This window comes from Orycteropus afer, unplaced genomic scaffold (genome assembly GCF_000298275.1).
Source record: "Orycteropus afer afer isolate SDZICR_OR568_19922 unplaced genomic scaffold, OryAfe1.0 scaffold00020, whole genome shotgun sequence".
In the NCBI taxonomy this organism is placed as follows: domain Eukaryota; kingdom Metazoa; phylum Chordata; class Mammalia; order Tubulidentata; family Orycteropodidae; genus Orycteropus; species Orycteropus afer.
The window spans coordinates 7,571,741-7,585,517 of NW_006921607.1; the positions used below are offsets into that span (position 1 = coordinate 7,571,741).

The 13,777-nt window shown below is 46.7% G+C and overlaps 1 protein-coding gene across 1 annotated transcript in view; it reads right to left on the bottom strand.

The window, feature by feature from the left end:
* The window catches only part of NOL4L (nucleolar protein 4 like), a 155,510-nt gene that overhangs the window by 64,669 nt on the left and 77,064 nt on the right, over positions 1–13,777 (bottom strand). The gene's annotated exons all lie outside the window — the stretch shown is intronic.

A 13,777-nucleotide genomic window follows, 5' to 3' on the forward strand; every position in this document is an offset into this window, starting at 1 on the left:
GGTATCACTACAGAAGTAGATTGCCCAACCTTCCTTCTGAGGAGTGGCTGGTGGGTTTGAACCGCCAGCCTTCTAGTTAGTAGTCAAGTGCCTTAGGCACTATGCCACCAGAGCTCCTGTTAGGGCAGAGTCTATTGTTTTTCTAAATGATTTTTTTTTTTAAGTATATTCTACTGGTAAAAAATAAATATGAAACAAAACCAAGATAAAGGCCCATCTGAGATGTTTCTGGGGTGAGTCACCCCGTGGTTGTGGGGGAGAGTTCCTCATGCATAGGGCAGAGCTGACAGATGCTGCCACCACTGTACATTGTCCAGCAGAAATGCTACAAGGATCATTCTTTGCCTGGAGAAATCCCAACAGCAGCCTTGGTCAAGGTCAGAATTTCAGTTGCTTTTTGTTTTTCTTGCCACAGTGCAAACTTTCCACGGTGCCAGGGATTTACTGAGACAGGAAAAGGCTTGGGCTACAGATTCTCAGATCTTGAAAATATGACTGGTGGCATTTCAGCTTTTCTCATGCCCTCGTGGAGGCAAGCAAGGGCCTCTCAGCTCAGCTGCTTAACACGTGGCAGGCAGGCTGACCCCAGAGGCCTGTTCAGAGAGTTCCAGAGGAGACAGAGGTGGGATAAGAGAAGGAGCCAGCAGCAGACCAGCAAGGTCAGGACTCTCCCTGGTTTCCTTAAGGAGCTACAAGAAGACCGTTGAGAAGAAGGGAGAGAGGCTGAGAACTGAGGAAGTGGCCCCAAAATACCTCACTGGGTGACCTCTGGTGGAAAGGCTGAGAAAGTCTAAAATCTAGGCAGCTTATTAAAGGGTACTGAGTTTCCGTTTGAGGTGATCAAAAACATTTGGAAATGGAGAGTGGTGATGGTTGTACATGGTGAACGTAATTAATGTCACTCAACTGTGTACTTAAAGATGGCCCTTTAAGGGCCATGTTTTGCCACACACGTTTACCACAATAAAATTGAAAAATAAAATCCAAGCAGCTAAGGCAGCAGACCCCATATTCTCACCAATTTCACAGGCTCCATGCACATTTCCACAGAGCAGACAGAGATGCTCAAGTTTAGAAAGGCTGGTCTATGGATGTGGCTGCCGTAACTGTGAACAGTGAAAAAGAGACGGTGTCAATAGGGAAGATACGCCGAGGGCTACAAACCCGCTGTTACCACTAGTTCAGAAAGAAAAGTGCTGACTCTGACAGTGACTCTCATATACAGTCTAAGGCATTTTTTTATAGTCAACACGACAGACTGACTGATCTACAAGGCCACTGAGGACCCCCTCAGCCTTTCCCAAGGACAGACCTCTAAGGTCAAGAGGCTCTGAAATCTTCCTGGGAATCTATGCCTTTGATCAACAAAATATATCCTACTTTGTCCTACTTAGTGCTTTTTGGCCTCGAACATTAACTTGTCTGGCGTTGATAACACTGCCTTCCCTCTGTCTTTCGTTTTTCTTTTCATTTTCATGTCCTTGAAAAATAAATAAACAAATCTTTTGTAAATACCAAATTGTTGGATCTTGCCATTGTGAAAAACTTGTTTGAGCCTACTTTGACTCTTTGTAATGGAATTTGACCCATTCATATTTATTGTGATTTACTGATGTTTGGTCTTGTTCATGTTAGCTTACTTTATGTTTTCAATGTATTATATCTTTTTTTTTAAATTATTCCCCATTGATACACTCTTGCTGGAGTGATCAAGTTTTTCTTTTTCCTTCCTCCAGTGGTTTAGTTCTACATTCTATTTCTATTCCACGCAGATTATTCTATATTTTACTTTTGAACATTTTATTGTGTTTTAGATGAAAGTTGCCACTGCAAATTAATTTCCTGTTCAATAATTCACGCACAAATTGTCCCAACGTTGGTTGCCGTCCCTGCAATGTGTCAGCACTCTCCCCGTTTCTATCTCTGCCTCCTCCGTTTCCACCCCTCCAGTTTCCCTGCCTCTCCATGGAGAGTCTTCTCATCTTTGCTTCCAGGCAAATATTACCTCTTATCTTTATAGTTGATTGTTCTGATGAGCATATTCTTCATGTTGTCTGTCTTGTAGTCCCATCTATTATTTGGCTGGACGGTGGGCTCTGGGAGCATCTTCAGTTTCAAGCTAGACGGTTTTGTCAGGGCAATAGTCTCAGGGGTTCCTCTAGTCTCTTGCCCACCAGTAAGTCTAGTTTTTTTTTTTACTTTGAATTTGGTTCTACTTTAAAAAAAAAAAAAAAAAAACTATTCTAACCAGGGCCTTCCACTGCAGTCTTGGTCAGAATGGTCAATAGTGGTAGCTGGGCACTGTCTAGTCTTTCTGGTCCCAGGTTAGAGGAAGGTGTGGCTCATGCAGGCCATCAGTCCTTTGGACTAACTGCTTCTTTCAGTTTTAATTGTTCCTTGTTCCCTATGCTCCAGAAGGAAGAGACCAATAGTTGCTTCTTAGATGGCTACTCACACACTTTTAAGATCCTAGATGCTACTCACCACACTAGGATATAGAATATTATCTTTAGGAATTGTGTTTGGCCAGCTGAACTAAATGTCTCCCAAGGCTGTGGTCCTTAGCCTTCATGGAAGCCCAGTGGTTCAGTCCCAATGTCTAAGTAGTTTTGATAACTGTGCCTTCATATGCTCTGTTATATATATGAAGATACATGTAGCATTTGCAAATATGTAGAAATATCCATCACCAGACTTATACATGTATGTATAAGTACCATTTCCCTCACCTATTTAGCATACATATCTACCTATGTATCTACTCACAAATTATTGTTAGTTATTACTGCTGTTGCAGAACTGTCTATGTTATTGCATTTACCAGAGTTGTCCTTTATTCTTGCACACCTCTCAATGACTTCCCACATATTGTGTACTGCCTTTCTCTTCACCAGAATTAACGCTTACCTACTAACAGATCTGTCCTGGAGGAAGTGCAGCCAGAATGCTCCTTGGAAACAAGAATGGCTAGACTTCATCTCACCTATTTTGGTCATGTTGTAAGAAGGGACCATTCCCTGGAGAAGGATGTCATGCTTGGTAGGATGGAGGGTCGACAAAAGAGGGGGAGGCCTTCAACGAGATGGATTGACACGGTGGCTGCAATGATGGGCTCAAGTATAGCAGGGATTGTGGGGCTGGTGCGGGATCGGGCAGTGTTTCGTTCTGCTGTGCATGGAATCGCTATGAGTCAGAAACGACTCGACGGCACTTAACAACAACAACAACAACTAACCAGTTAGTGCTTCTTTTCCCCCTCCCATCCTTGGCCATCCCAGAATGTTGCTTTCCATGTATAAACCCATTCTTGGCCTTTTATAAAAGTGGTATCATACAGTATTTGTCCTTTTGTGACTGACTTATTTCACTCAGCATAATATCTTCTAGATTCACTCACATTCTAAGACATTTTGTGACTCATCATTATTCTTTACCATTGCGTAGTATTCCATTGCATGTACGTACCACATTTTGTTTATCCATTCATCCACTGATGGACACTTAGGTTGATCCCATCTTTTCATTATTGTCAACATGGGTGCTGCATATGTCTATTCATGTCACCATTCTTGTTACTCTAGGATATACACCTACAAGTGGCATCACTGGATCCTATGGTGTTTCTATTTCTAGCTTTTTCAGAAAGTGTCTACCGTATTGCACAGTGCTTGTACCATTTTGCAGCATCTGTTGTTCTCTGTGTTTTTGATCATTGTCATTTTTGCAGGGGTGAGATGGTTTCTTACTGTAATTTTGATCTGCATCTCCCTAATGGCTAATGGAGAGCTCTGGTGCCATAGTGCCTAAGGCATTTGACTGCTAACCAGAAGGCTGGCAGTTCAAACCCACCAGCCACTCCTCAGAAGGAACGCTGGGCAATCTAATTCCATAGCGATTCCTTGAATCCTGGAAACCCAAGGAGGGGTTGCTATGAGTTGGATCCAACTCAACAGCAGTGTGTCTGGTTTTGGTTTAATGGCTAAAGATTGCAAGCATCTTTTCATGTGTTTGTTAGCTGCCCAAATGTGTTTTTTTGGTGAAGTGTCTGTTCATGTCCTTTTTTTTTTTTTTTTCATTTTTATCATGATTTGAGTGAAAGTTTACAAAGCAAATTCATTTCCCATATAGCAGTTAATATATATGTTGTCTCATGATGTTGATACAATTCCCGACAATGGAACAGCTCTCTCCCCACTTTGCTTCCCTAACGATTTATAGTCTCGGAAACCCTATGGACATTCTACTCTATCCTAAGTCAAAATCGACCCGACAGCAACAGGAAGGAAAAGGAGATGGAGGTTTATCCCTCTTACATATTTCTTTTTACCAGTGGCATGCTGATAAATGTTTAACAATTAGCTCTCTGGACCATAGTGGGGGTGGGAGCCCTCATTTATAGTTTTTGCCAATGTCTGTGGTGTAAATAGTGTGGGGGTGAGGCCAGATCATGCCTGTAAAGGGCAGGCACAGAGCTTGGTAAGTAGTAGACACTTAATTAAGAAAAACTGCCTTGACACAGGAAGGGCAGGTGGTATTATTTTCCTATTTAGATGAGTTAACAAGGGCACAGTGACTTGTCCCATAATCAGCAGAGGTCAGAGGAAGGACTGGAATCCAGACAGATTCCCTAGAGTGTAGAAGGGTGACTTTACTGAGCACATGTATGTGCACGCACACACACACACACACACACACAGCAAAAGAGATGGGAGATGCTTTCTCTTTGCCCATTTTTTGACTGGATTGTTTGCCTTTTTGTTGTTGAGGTGTTGAAATTTTCTATGTATTTTAGAGACTGGACCCTTATCAGATATGTTGTTGCCCCCAATTTTTTCCTAGTCTGTAGGTTTTCTTTTTACTCTTTTGGCAAAGTTTTTGATAAGTATATGTATTAAATTTTTAGGAGATCCCATTATCTAGCTTATCTTCTGTTGTTTGTGAATTTTTAATTATGTTTGATAGTGTATTTACATCATACATTAGAACCCCTAGCTTTGTCCCTAAGTTACCTTCCAGGAAGGAGCCCTGGAGGTGCAGTGGGTAAGTGCTTGGCTGCTAATGAAAGGTCAGCAGTTTGAACCCACCAGATGCTCTATGGAAGAAAGATGTGGCCGTCTGCTTCCACAAAGAGCCTTGCAAACTCTATGGGGCAGTTCTACTCTGTCCTACAGGGTCACTATGAGTGGGAATTGACTTGACAGCAAGGGGTTTATCTTCCAGGAACTTCATAGCTTTAGGTTTAACATTTAGGTCTTTAATCCATTTTGGTTAAGTGTGTATGGTGTGAGGTATAGATCCTGTCCATTTTTCTGCAAATGGGTATCCAGTTTTGTCTACACCATTTGTTAAAGAGACTATCTCTTCCCTATTGAATGGACTTCGACACTCTGCAAAGATCAGTTGTCCACAGCTGGATGGATTTACTTTTTTTTTTTAAGCCTGGATAGATTTACTTCTGGGTTTTTAATTCTGTTCCATTGGTCTTTGTGTCTGTTGTTGTACCGGCACCAGAATACCTGAGATCAGGTATTCTAGAATTTTCAAGAAACATGTCAGAACCTCTACTTTTTTTTTTTTTTTTTTTTTAAGAAACCATCAAAGGTCACACACACCAAGCCATAGCAGATGTGGCAAAATTTCCATTCTACTATTTCTCCCAATTCACACCTAGCCTGGATTATAGGACAGCCTGAGGAAGACAAAGGAAGAAATCACACTGCTAACTCTGGGTGTCCAAGTCAGTGCTCATGGGTTCTCCCAGGGCAAGAACCCTAGGAGTAAGGTGCTGTTTAAGTAAGGCTCTACCTTAATCCACTAACATGTTTCTCCCTGGGGGCCTGCCATTTTCTTGAGGTCTTTCTGAGCAGGAGGCAGGTGGGGAGGGCAGTGGCATCATTTGTGTTGGGCGTCACCCAGTGTGGTAACTCACGGTGTCACCCCATCTAGGGACCTCCTCTCATACCAGACCATACAGAATCCTTGTTGTTGTTGTTGTTGTTATGTGCCGTCGAGTCGGACCCGACTCATAGCGACCCCTCCTTGGGTTTCCGAGGCAGTATCACTACGGAAGTAGATTGCCCAACCTTCCTTCCAAGGAGTGGCTGGTGGGTTTGAACCGCCAGCCTTCTGGTTAGCAGTCAAGTGCCTTAGGCACTACACTACCAGAGCGCCTTAGTGATGTTTATTATCAATTTGAGTCATAAAATATGTGACACGTACAGTTATAAGTTGCTTAAATGTAACATTCCTTGGATTATATGAATATTATAATATATGAATATTAAGAACAAACGTTCTGTTAAAACTTTCTACACTGAATTACAACACTACTGACTATAATATTACTAGTAACTGAGCAGAAGCCTTTTTTTATTTTTCTCATTTTTCTTTAAATTCCTACTCTGTTCTAAAAAACGTTATTGGTATAGGTTCACAATTAACACAATATTATAACTAAAACACCAGAAAATTGGACAAATCAGCGATGATAAAGACACTGGCAGCGACAAAAACAACAGTACTTGCCTGCCTGCATGCTAGGAGACCACCAGCTCTGAAGCATCATTGTAATTGGGTGAGAACGACAGCTCTGGGCGGAGCATGTTAAAAGGTTCAGAAAGTCAATCAGCACAGAGTTTTAGCCTTGTAGGTATATCGACACATGTAAGCTGAGTTTATGAAAAATGTTTTTGTAGTTATAACTAACTACAAGGATCTTTTGATAAAAAATAATAAATTGCTGCTGAAACACAGCACAAAATAATTATAGGCGATCATTTTGATGTCACCTCCTCTGATAGTGTCACCTGGTACGGTTTGTACTCCTTGCACACACACCCCCAGTGTCACCACTGTGGGGCAGTTCATGAGAGACAAAAGCAAGAAAGAAGAGGAAGAAGTCAGGGAGGGAAAGGGCAGACCCTGCTGAAGTCCCTCCCTGGGTGGACAACCTGGTGCAAAAGGCAACGATTAACAAAGTGAATGTGGTTAGTTAGCCAGAAGGGAACAACCGAAACAAGGAAACAACCCGAGTTAGGTGTCCATCTTTATTCTGTCATAAAAAGGAGCGAAGTTCTGACAGATGCTACAACATAGCTAAACCTTGGTAACATTACTCTGAATGAAATATACAAAAGGACAAGTATTACATGATTCCACTTACGTGAAGCAGCTAACACAGGAAAATTCAGAGAGACAGAAAGTAGATTAGAGGTTACCAGGGGCCGGGGGAGGGAGAAACGGGAGTTATTGCTCAAGGGATATGAGTTTCTGTCTGGGCTGATGAAAAAGTTTTGGAAACGGACAGTGGTGATGGTTGCACAACTTGGTGAGTTTAACTAATGCCACTGAATTGTACTTAAACAATGGCCGATTTTGTTACGTGTATTTTATCATAATTTTGAGAGTTTTTCAGGGTGGGTTTGTTTCCTTCTCTGTTTAGGGAGGTGAGAAATTTCCACATTCACATTGTGCTCCCTTCCCTGGCTCCCTGGTACTGACTGAGGAAGGACCCTCCTTTCAGCCTCACACCCCCTCCTCCCCTGGCTCAGCGGTTCAGTTGCCTCCTCCTCCCCTGGCTGCTACCCTGAACCTCCTCACCATTCCCCAAACTGGCTCTGGCCTTCCCCAGCGCTGGGTCCTGGGGTAACTGTCACCACAGATGGGCCTGCCCTCCCCCAGCCCCAAGTCCCATTTCAGAATGTCTATTACATTCTATGGAAAACCAACCAGAAGGTCTACCCAATGATCTGAGGGCTGGTTCAGAGACAACGCCCCACCAGGCACCTTCCAACATCTTGACTCACCATCATTGTCTGCTGTGCCCTGAACCACCTGGCAGCTTTCTGGCCCCTTCTTGTTTCTTGTGTTCTGTGCCAGGTCACAGCTCCACAGCTGCTGCCTTGTGTCCTCTATTAGGAATACCTGCCTGAGAGCACCTACACTGCCTTATCTATCTTGATGACCCTGGTCTCTTGTACAAGATCATTAAACGTATTTAAAAAAAAAAAAAAAAGTGCACAGTAATGTTATTATCAACAGCAGTCCAGATCCCTGAGATTGCCTCAGGGCCTTCAATGTGCCCAGCACTGCGCCCAGCGCTTCCTACCATTTAATTCTCAGGATACCTATGCTGTTGGGTGTCCTTGAGTTGATTTCGACTTATAGTGGCCCCCTGTGACAGCGTAGAACCGTTCCATAGGGTTTTCTAGGCTGTCATCTTGACGGGAGCAGATTGGCAGCTCTTCCTCCTGCAGAGCCACTGGGTGGGTTTGAACTGCCAATTCCTCTGTTAGCAAACGTGGGCTTAACCTTTGTGCCAGTGGGATTCCTTAACTCTATGAGGCAGGTGTATTTTTATTACTCTCAAGTAACTATGAGGAAAAAGAAGCACAGAGAGGTGATGACTTGCCCACAAACGGTTCTGACTGACACCAGGATCTCTGGCTGACAGTAAAGTGGGTGGATGGGTTGGAGTCCCGGCAGAGAATGGTGACTCCAGTCACTGCTCCGCATTGGCCCACTGAGAGGAGCGGAGGAGCCAGTGATTCGGAGCGCTCAGGGGCCCTGGGCAGGGGCCACTGACCCTGCAGGCCCCACACTCTGCCCTTCTGGGAAAGGTCTGCCCCTCTTCCCAGCACCCTCCAGGTCCTGAGCAGCAGAGAGGCAGGCAGAGGTTAATGGAGACAAGGGAGAGACAAGTGAGAACCACGTGACTCAAACAATGGAGTGAGCGCTCCACTTCACATGCTGCTGCGAGAACCATTAAAACCATTAGTGGGACATGAGCTGCTCCAAGAACTGCAGAGAAAAGAGGTGCGACGGTGCTGACAGCCTCCCTGGTTTGTTTCGGGGACAGGGCAGGAGCTACAGGGTGTGGGGACAGGGCAGGAGCTACAGGGTGTGGGGACCAAAAAGGCACCAAATGGGGTGACCTTGGGGAAGTCGCTGACCTTCCCTGGGTCTCAGCCTCCACTTGGGTAAGATAAAAGCTTGTGGTAGTAGAAAGAACACCCCTGATTTGCCCCTCTCCTTCCAGATCTGGTTTCTACAATAGTGTTTAGGTCCAAACACTGAGACCTAAGGAAACATTAGGTAACAGTCCAAATTATAGACTTATTCCTGCAGACACTTAGATTCACCACCGAACTTCTCTTCTGACATTTCCACACTTAGATTCACCACCAAACTTCTCTTCTGACATTTCCGCAAGCGTAAGTATTCTTAAAGTGTGTGACAGATTCCTCGACCTATACCTGGCTTCCTCTGCCTCCCAGCATCTCCACCAATGACATTTTCCCCTAGAAGCCGGCAGGTAATACACTGGGCATCCTCTTGTAGGTGGCATACACCTGCTTCAGATCCTAATGAGCACATCCTTGTCTCTCCAACAAGGTATGGCATGGGAGCACACCTCTGGGGATGCAAGGGCTCGCGGTTTACATCCTGTGAGTGCTTGTGCGGCCTTCAGCCTGCACTGAACCTCTTGGGACCTCAGCTGTTGAGTCTGTAAAATGCAGATGATAGCTCAATCCTGTTGAGTCTCAAGGGCTGGAGGTAATGTGTGTAGCAGGAAACAGGTGCCCAATTAACAGCCCCTCTGCCTGAAACAGCACCCACCCTGGGGGCTCCCTTCCTCTCCCTCCTCTCCTCCTCTGAGCTCTTCCCCCAGCCCCTAGGCCACTCACTTCCGGGTTTCCCTCCTCTCTCCTGGCAGACAGTGACTGCCATGCAGCAGAGACTCTGCTTCTTGCACCTGTCTTCTGGGCACCTGGAGCAGTGTCAGGCTCAGAGTGGGCACAGGAAGGGAGGGAGGGAGGAAAGAAGTTCACATACTCAGTTTATCTGGTAGGTGGGAATCCCAAAGCCCATAGGGTGAAAAGGCTCAGAATAACATGGAAAATCAGCAGGAGAAAAACACAGCAGGCTCTATAATGGCCCGTACATGGTAATCCTCATTTTATTAAACAGTCTGGCTGGGTGGGCACCAAACATTAGCAGTGATCTGAGTGGTGGCATGGTGATGATTTTTATTACCATGTTTTTGCTTTTTGGCTACTGATTTTTCTACTGAGGTTGGGTATTTGAAGGGGAAAAAACGTCTAAAAGAAAACAGAGTGAGACAGCAAATAAAACCATGGGTGGAGCAAAGAGGAGACCCCAGCCACCTCTTGGTGTATCCTGGCCACAGCCCTGGAAGGAGATGTGACAGTCAGCTGGGGACGGGCGTGTGTGCAGGGCCTCTGCCCTGGGAGCCCAGCCTGCCTCCTCTCTGGGACCTCATCTTATCACAAAATTCTATGGAGGATTGAGACAGTCCAGACCTCCCACTCTTCCTACCCTCCCACCCCTCCTAGAAAGCATGTTTGCGCTCTGCACAGCTAAATGTGATTTTGGTTTGATAGCTTTATAAGATTTTTTTCCTGAGTAAGAAAACATCAATTTTATCAGGCCACACTCCTCCGTTTTCAGCCCCACTCACCCCCTGGGATGACAGCTCCTGGTGTCTCAATTTGCAGGTTCTGGGAGGGTGGCATCTGACCCCCTCGACCTCTTGCCTCCGTAAATATTTGCCACTGAATCAGACCTCAAGAAGAGTCTCTTTCTGTGCATGAGATACCCTCTGTGGAGAAGGATGCGTTCCTGACACAGTAATGTGATCCTGTCTGGCCCTCAAGAAAATCCCACCACCTGCACGTTGTCTGAGCAACTCAAAGTGAGGGAAAATGTTCTACTTGCCTTACTATGTGTCTTCTGGGTGTGTGATGTTGAAAATAAATAAATTATGGGGATTTTTTTCCCCATCCAAAGTTTTAGCTGTAGAGAGCTTCCTTCAGCATTAATACAATAATCATTTAGCACAGCTCCCAGTGACATTAGAACTGGTTTTACACTCCATGTAGCCTGCATTTAGTTAGTTACAAAGCTGCAAGTCTTATGTTGGCTTTTGGTGGCCAGCGACACATGAGGAGCTAAACCTTTATCAGTGCCTGGTCTTGGGACAGAAGGCTTGATGGCTGCCGAGCCTGTCCCATGACCACACTTTGAGGCGGCCATTCACTCACCCCCAAGGTGAGCCCTGCTCTGATTTTGCTTTGCAGGAAAGATGCGGCTAATTTGAGTATCTGTATTTTTAGTTCCAACCCAAGGTGAAGAATCAGAGACTCCTGGGTCCTTGGCCCTTCCTTGCTGCTGCAGAGAAACAGTTGGGTGAGCAGCATGATTTCTTGCTTTGCCGTTTGCCCAGCTATAAAACGAGATAGCGGCACTGCCCAAGAGGCTGAGTGAGGCCTTGGGAGCTCATTACTGTGTGTGGAGCGTTGGAGAGCATCAGATGGAAGGTCCTAGGCATGAAGTGGCGTGCACCTGCCAGGTGTGGCGAGGAGGGCCAGCACCTTTGATCTGCAGCATGCGGGGAAGGCTGCAGCATTCAGAAGGCCCCCATCTGGGAAACTGCCAATGAAGGTGAGGCAGATGCAGCCCAGCCGCACTGCGAACAGAGCGCACCCCAATTCCAGCGCCTGCCCCAGCCGGATCTCACAGGGCACCCTGGGAGCAAACGCCTCACCACAATCCTCCCTTCATTTGGGAGTACCTTGAACTTTGCCAGGGCAGTTTATCCAACTCATTCCGAGTGCTTCAGTTCATTCACAAGGTCACTCACAGACACCCACCAGGTGCGTATGTGTAAGCCCAACGCTGTGCGGCTGCTCCCCTTTCTCCTCACCAGTACAGCTCCTCACACGCTGCGCCCCCAGCCACACCAGCCACACCACCTCTCCATGGCTGTCCTCCCATGAGCCTGGAACTCTCTTCCCTTCACACCTAGATCTCACCTCCAGCTTCCCTTCCTGAGGCAAACCTTCCCCGACCCCCCCGATTCAGTCAACTCCCGGACTCTGACTACTCACAGCACCACATACTCTTCACTATAGCACTTGGTCGGGGTTCACCTTGAAGCATCATTAAGCTCTTACTCCACCATTTATGGGCACTGACTATGGGCTGGGCACTTGCATGTGATTCTTTTCATTCGTTTCTGCCCCCTAGATCACAAGAGGATCTAGGAACGGTATTATCTTTGCTCATCTTCAGGGCCTGGCTCGGAGAGTGAAAAAAACAAACCAGTTGTCCTTGAGCTACTCCACCTCATGTGGCCCCAGGAGTGTCCGAGAACTGTGCTCCACAGCGTTTCAATGGCTGATTTTTTTCAGAAGCAGATCACCAGGCACTTCTGGATGTGTCTGAACCACTAACCTTCCCACTAGAGGCTGTACCCTTAACCACTGGCACCACCCAGGGACTCCAGGCTCACAGAGCAGGGCTCCATAAACGTTTGCTGAATGGCTGAACCTTTGCTAAAGCACCCAGGCAATGGCCTTAATCCCTCTCTATCTCCTGACACACGTGAAAACACCAAGTATTTTGGGGTTATGATTTTATATTTATACAAGCTATTTCCACATTTTGTGTATTTGCTTCTCTTTGAGTGTTTTAACCAAATCAGCTGTAACAGCCTCCATTCATGAGGAAACATGTTAGTGTCACACTGACCACTGCTGGCGCTAACGGTGATCTGACCTAGTGCTTTTGTGTGGGCCATGGGCCGTACCTCCTCCCCGTGGTGTGTCTGCGTGGCTTCGTGCTTCACTGTTCAGAGGTGAATGAGCACAGGGATGGGCGTGCACAAGAAGCCGGGTGCCGGTGACCGCGTGGGTGGTTACAGGAAAAGGCAACGCAACGAAGAACTACACCACGGTCGCCAGGAACTCAGTCGCTGAACCTCCAGTTACACCGCTCTAATTCTCAACCAAAGCCAACACTTTGGCACTGCCATGCCAGTAGGAACATGAACGTTATCACTGTGAGCTGGAAACGTAACCCCAACACCATTTCTCCCACTGACATTATTTTTGCGTCAGAGGGATGCAACTACCCCTGAAAAGACACTTCCAGATACAGAGACGCAAACAAAGCTTACTGCATTCAGCCTTTGAGGGCGCAAGGCATGAGTATGGGAGGCGGCATCCCCTCCTCCTTAGGGGAGTCGTGCCAACCAATGTAAATCCTCAAACTGGGTATGCAGCCCAGATGCTACCTCAACACTTCCTGCTACCCCCGCCACGAAACTGGCGGCGGAGCCACTACAGCGCACGCATGCGCAGGTTGTCAAGGCGACTGGCGCGCACAGGACAGCATGCACCCAGGGGCTGAAGTCAGACTCGAGTTCTGACTCTTCTCTCAATGGGGGAGAAAGAACCCACTCCCCTCGTCAGCAACCAGGAATACGGTGGGTCAGATGTCACAGCAGATGAGCCCACTCGAAGCCGGATGTGAGAAATTACAACCCAGCGGCGGCGGGCGGAGGGAGAGGGGGCGGCACTCACCTACACCTCCTTTGAAAGACAGTCAGGACGCATGCTTTGCAGAGGGCCAGGAGGTGGCCTGTGTGGGGAGGCAGGCAGGAGTGACTTTCTTTTCATAGCCTGTTTCCATGGTGCCTGATGGCCCTTGGCAAACCACAGCTGGGGAGTCATGGACAGGCAGGGGGCCCTGGGGTCTTATCTTGCCTTGGCCACCCTCCAAGGCCCATCCTCCTGGCCGGTCAGGGCCTCTCTCTCGCCTCGGAGTGACGCAGCAGACAAAGGGCACAGCAGAGAGAGGAACGACCCAGGCTCAAGGTCTGCAGTTCCTACCCACCCCCTTCCTCGTCCTAGCTTTGGGAAGGCTTTGCGAGCCTGCCCCAGCAGTCCCTCTAACTAGCAACACATTCTTTCTC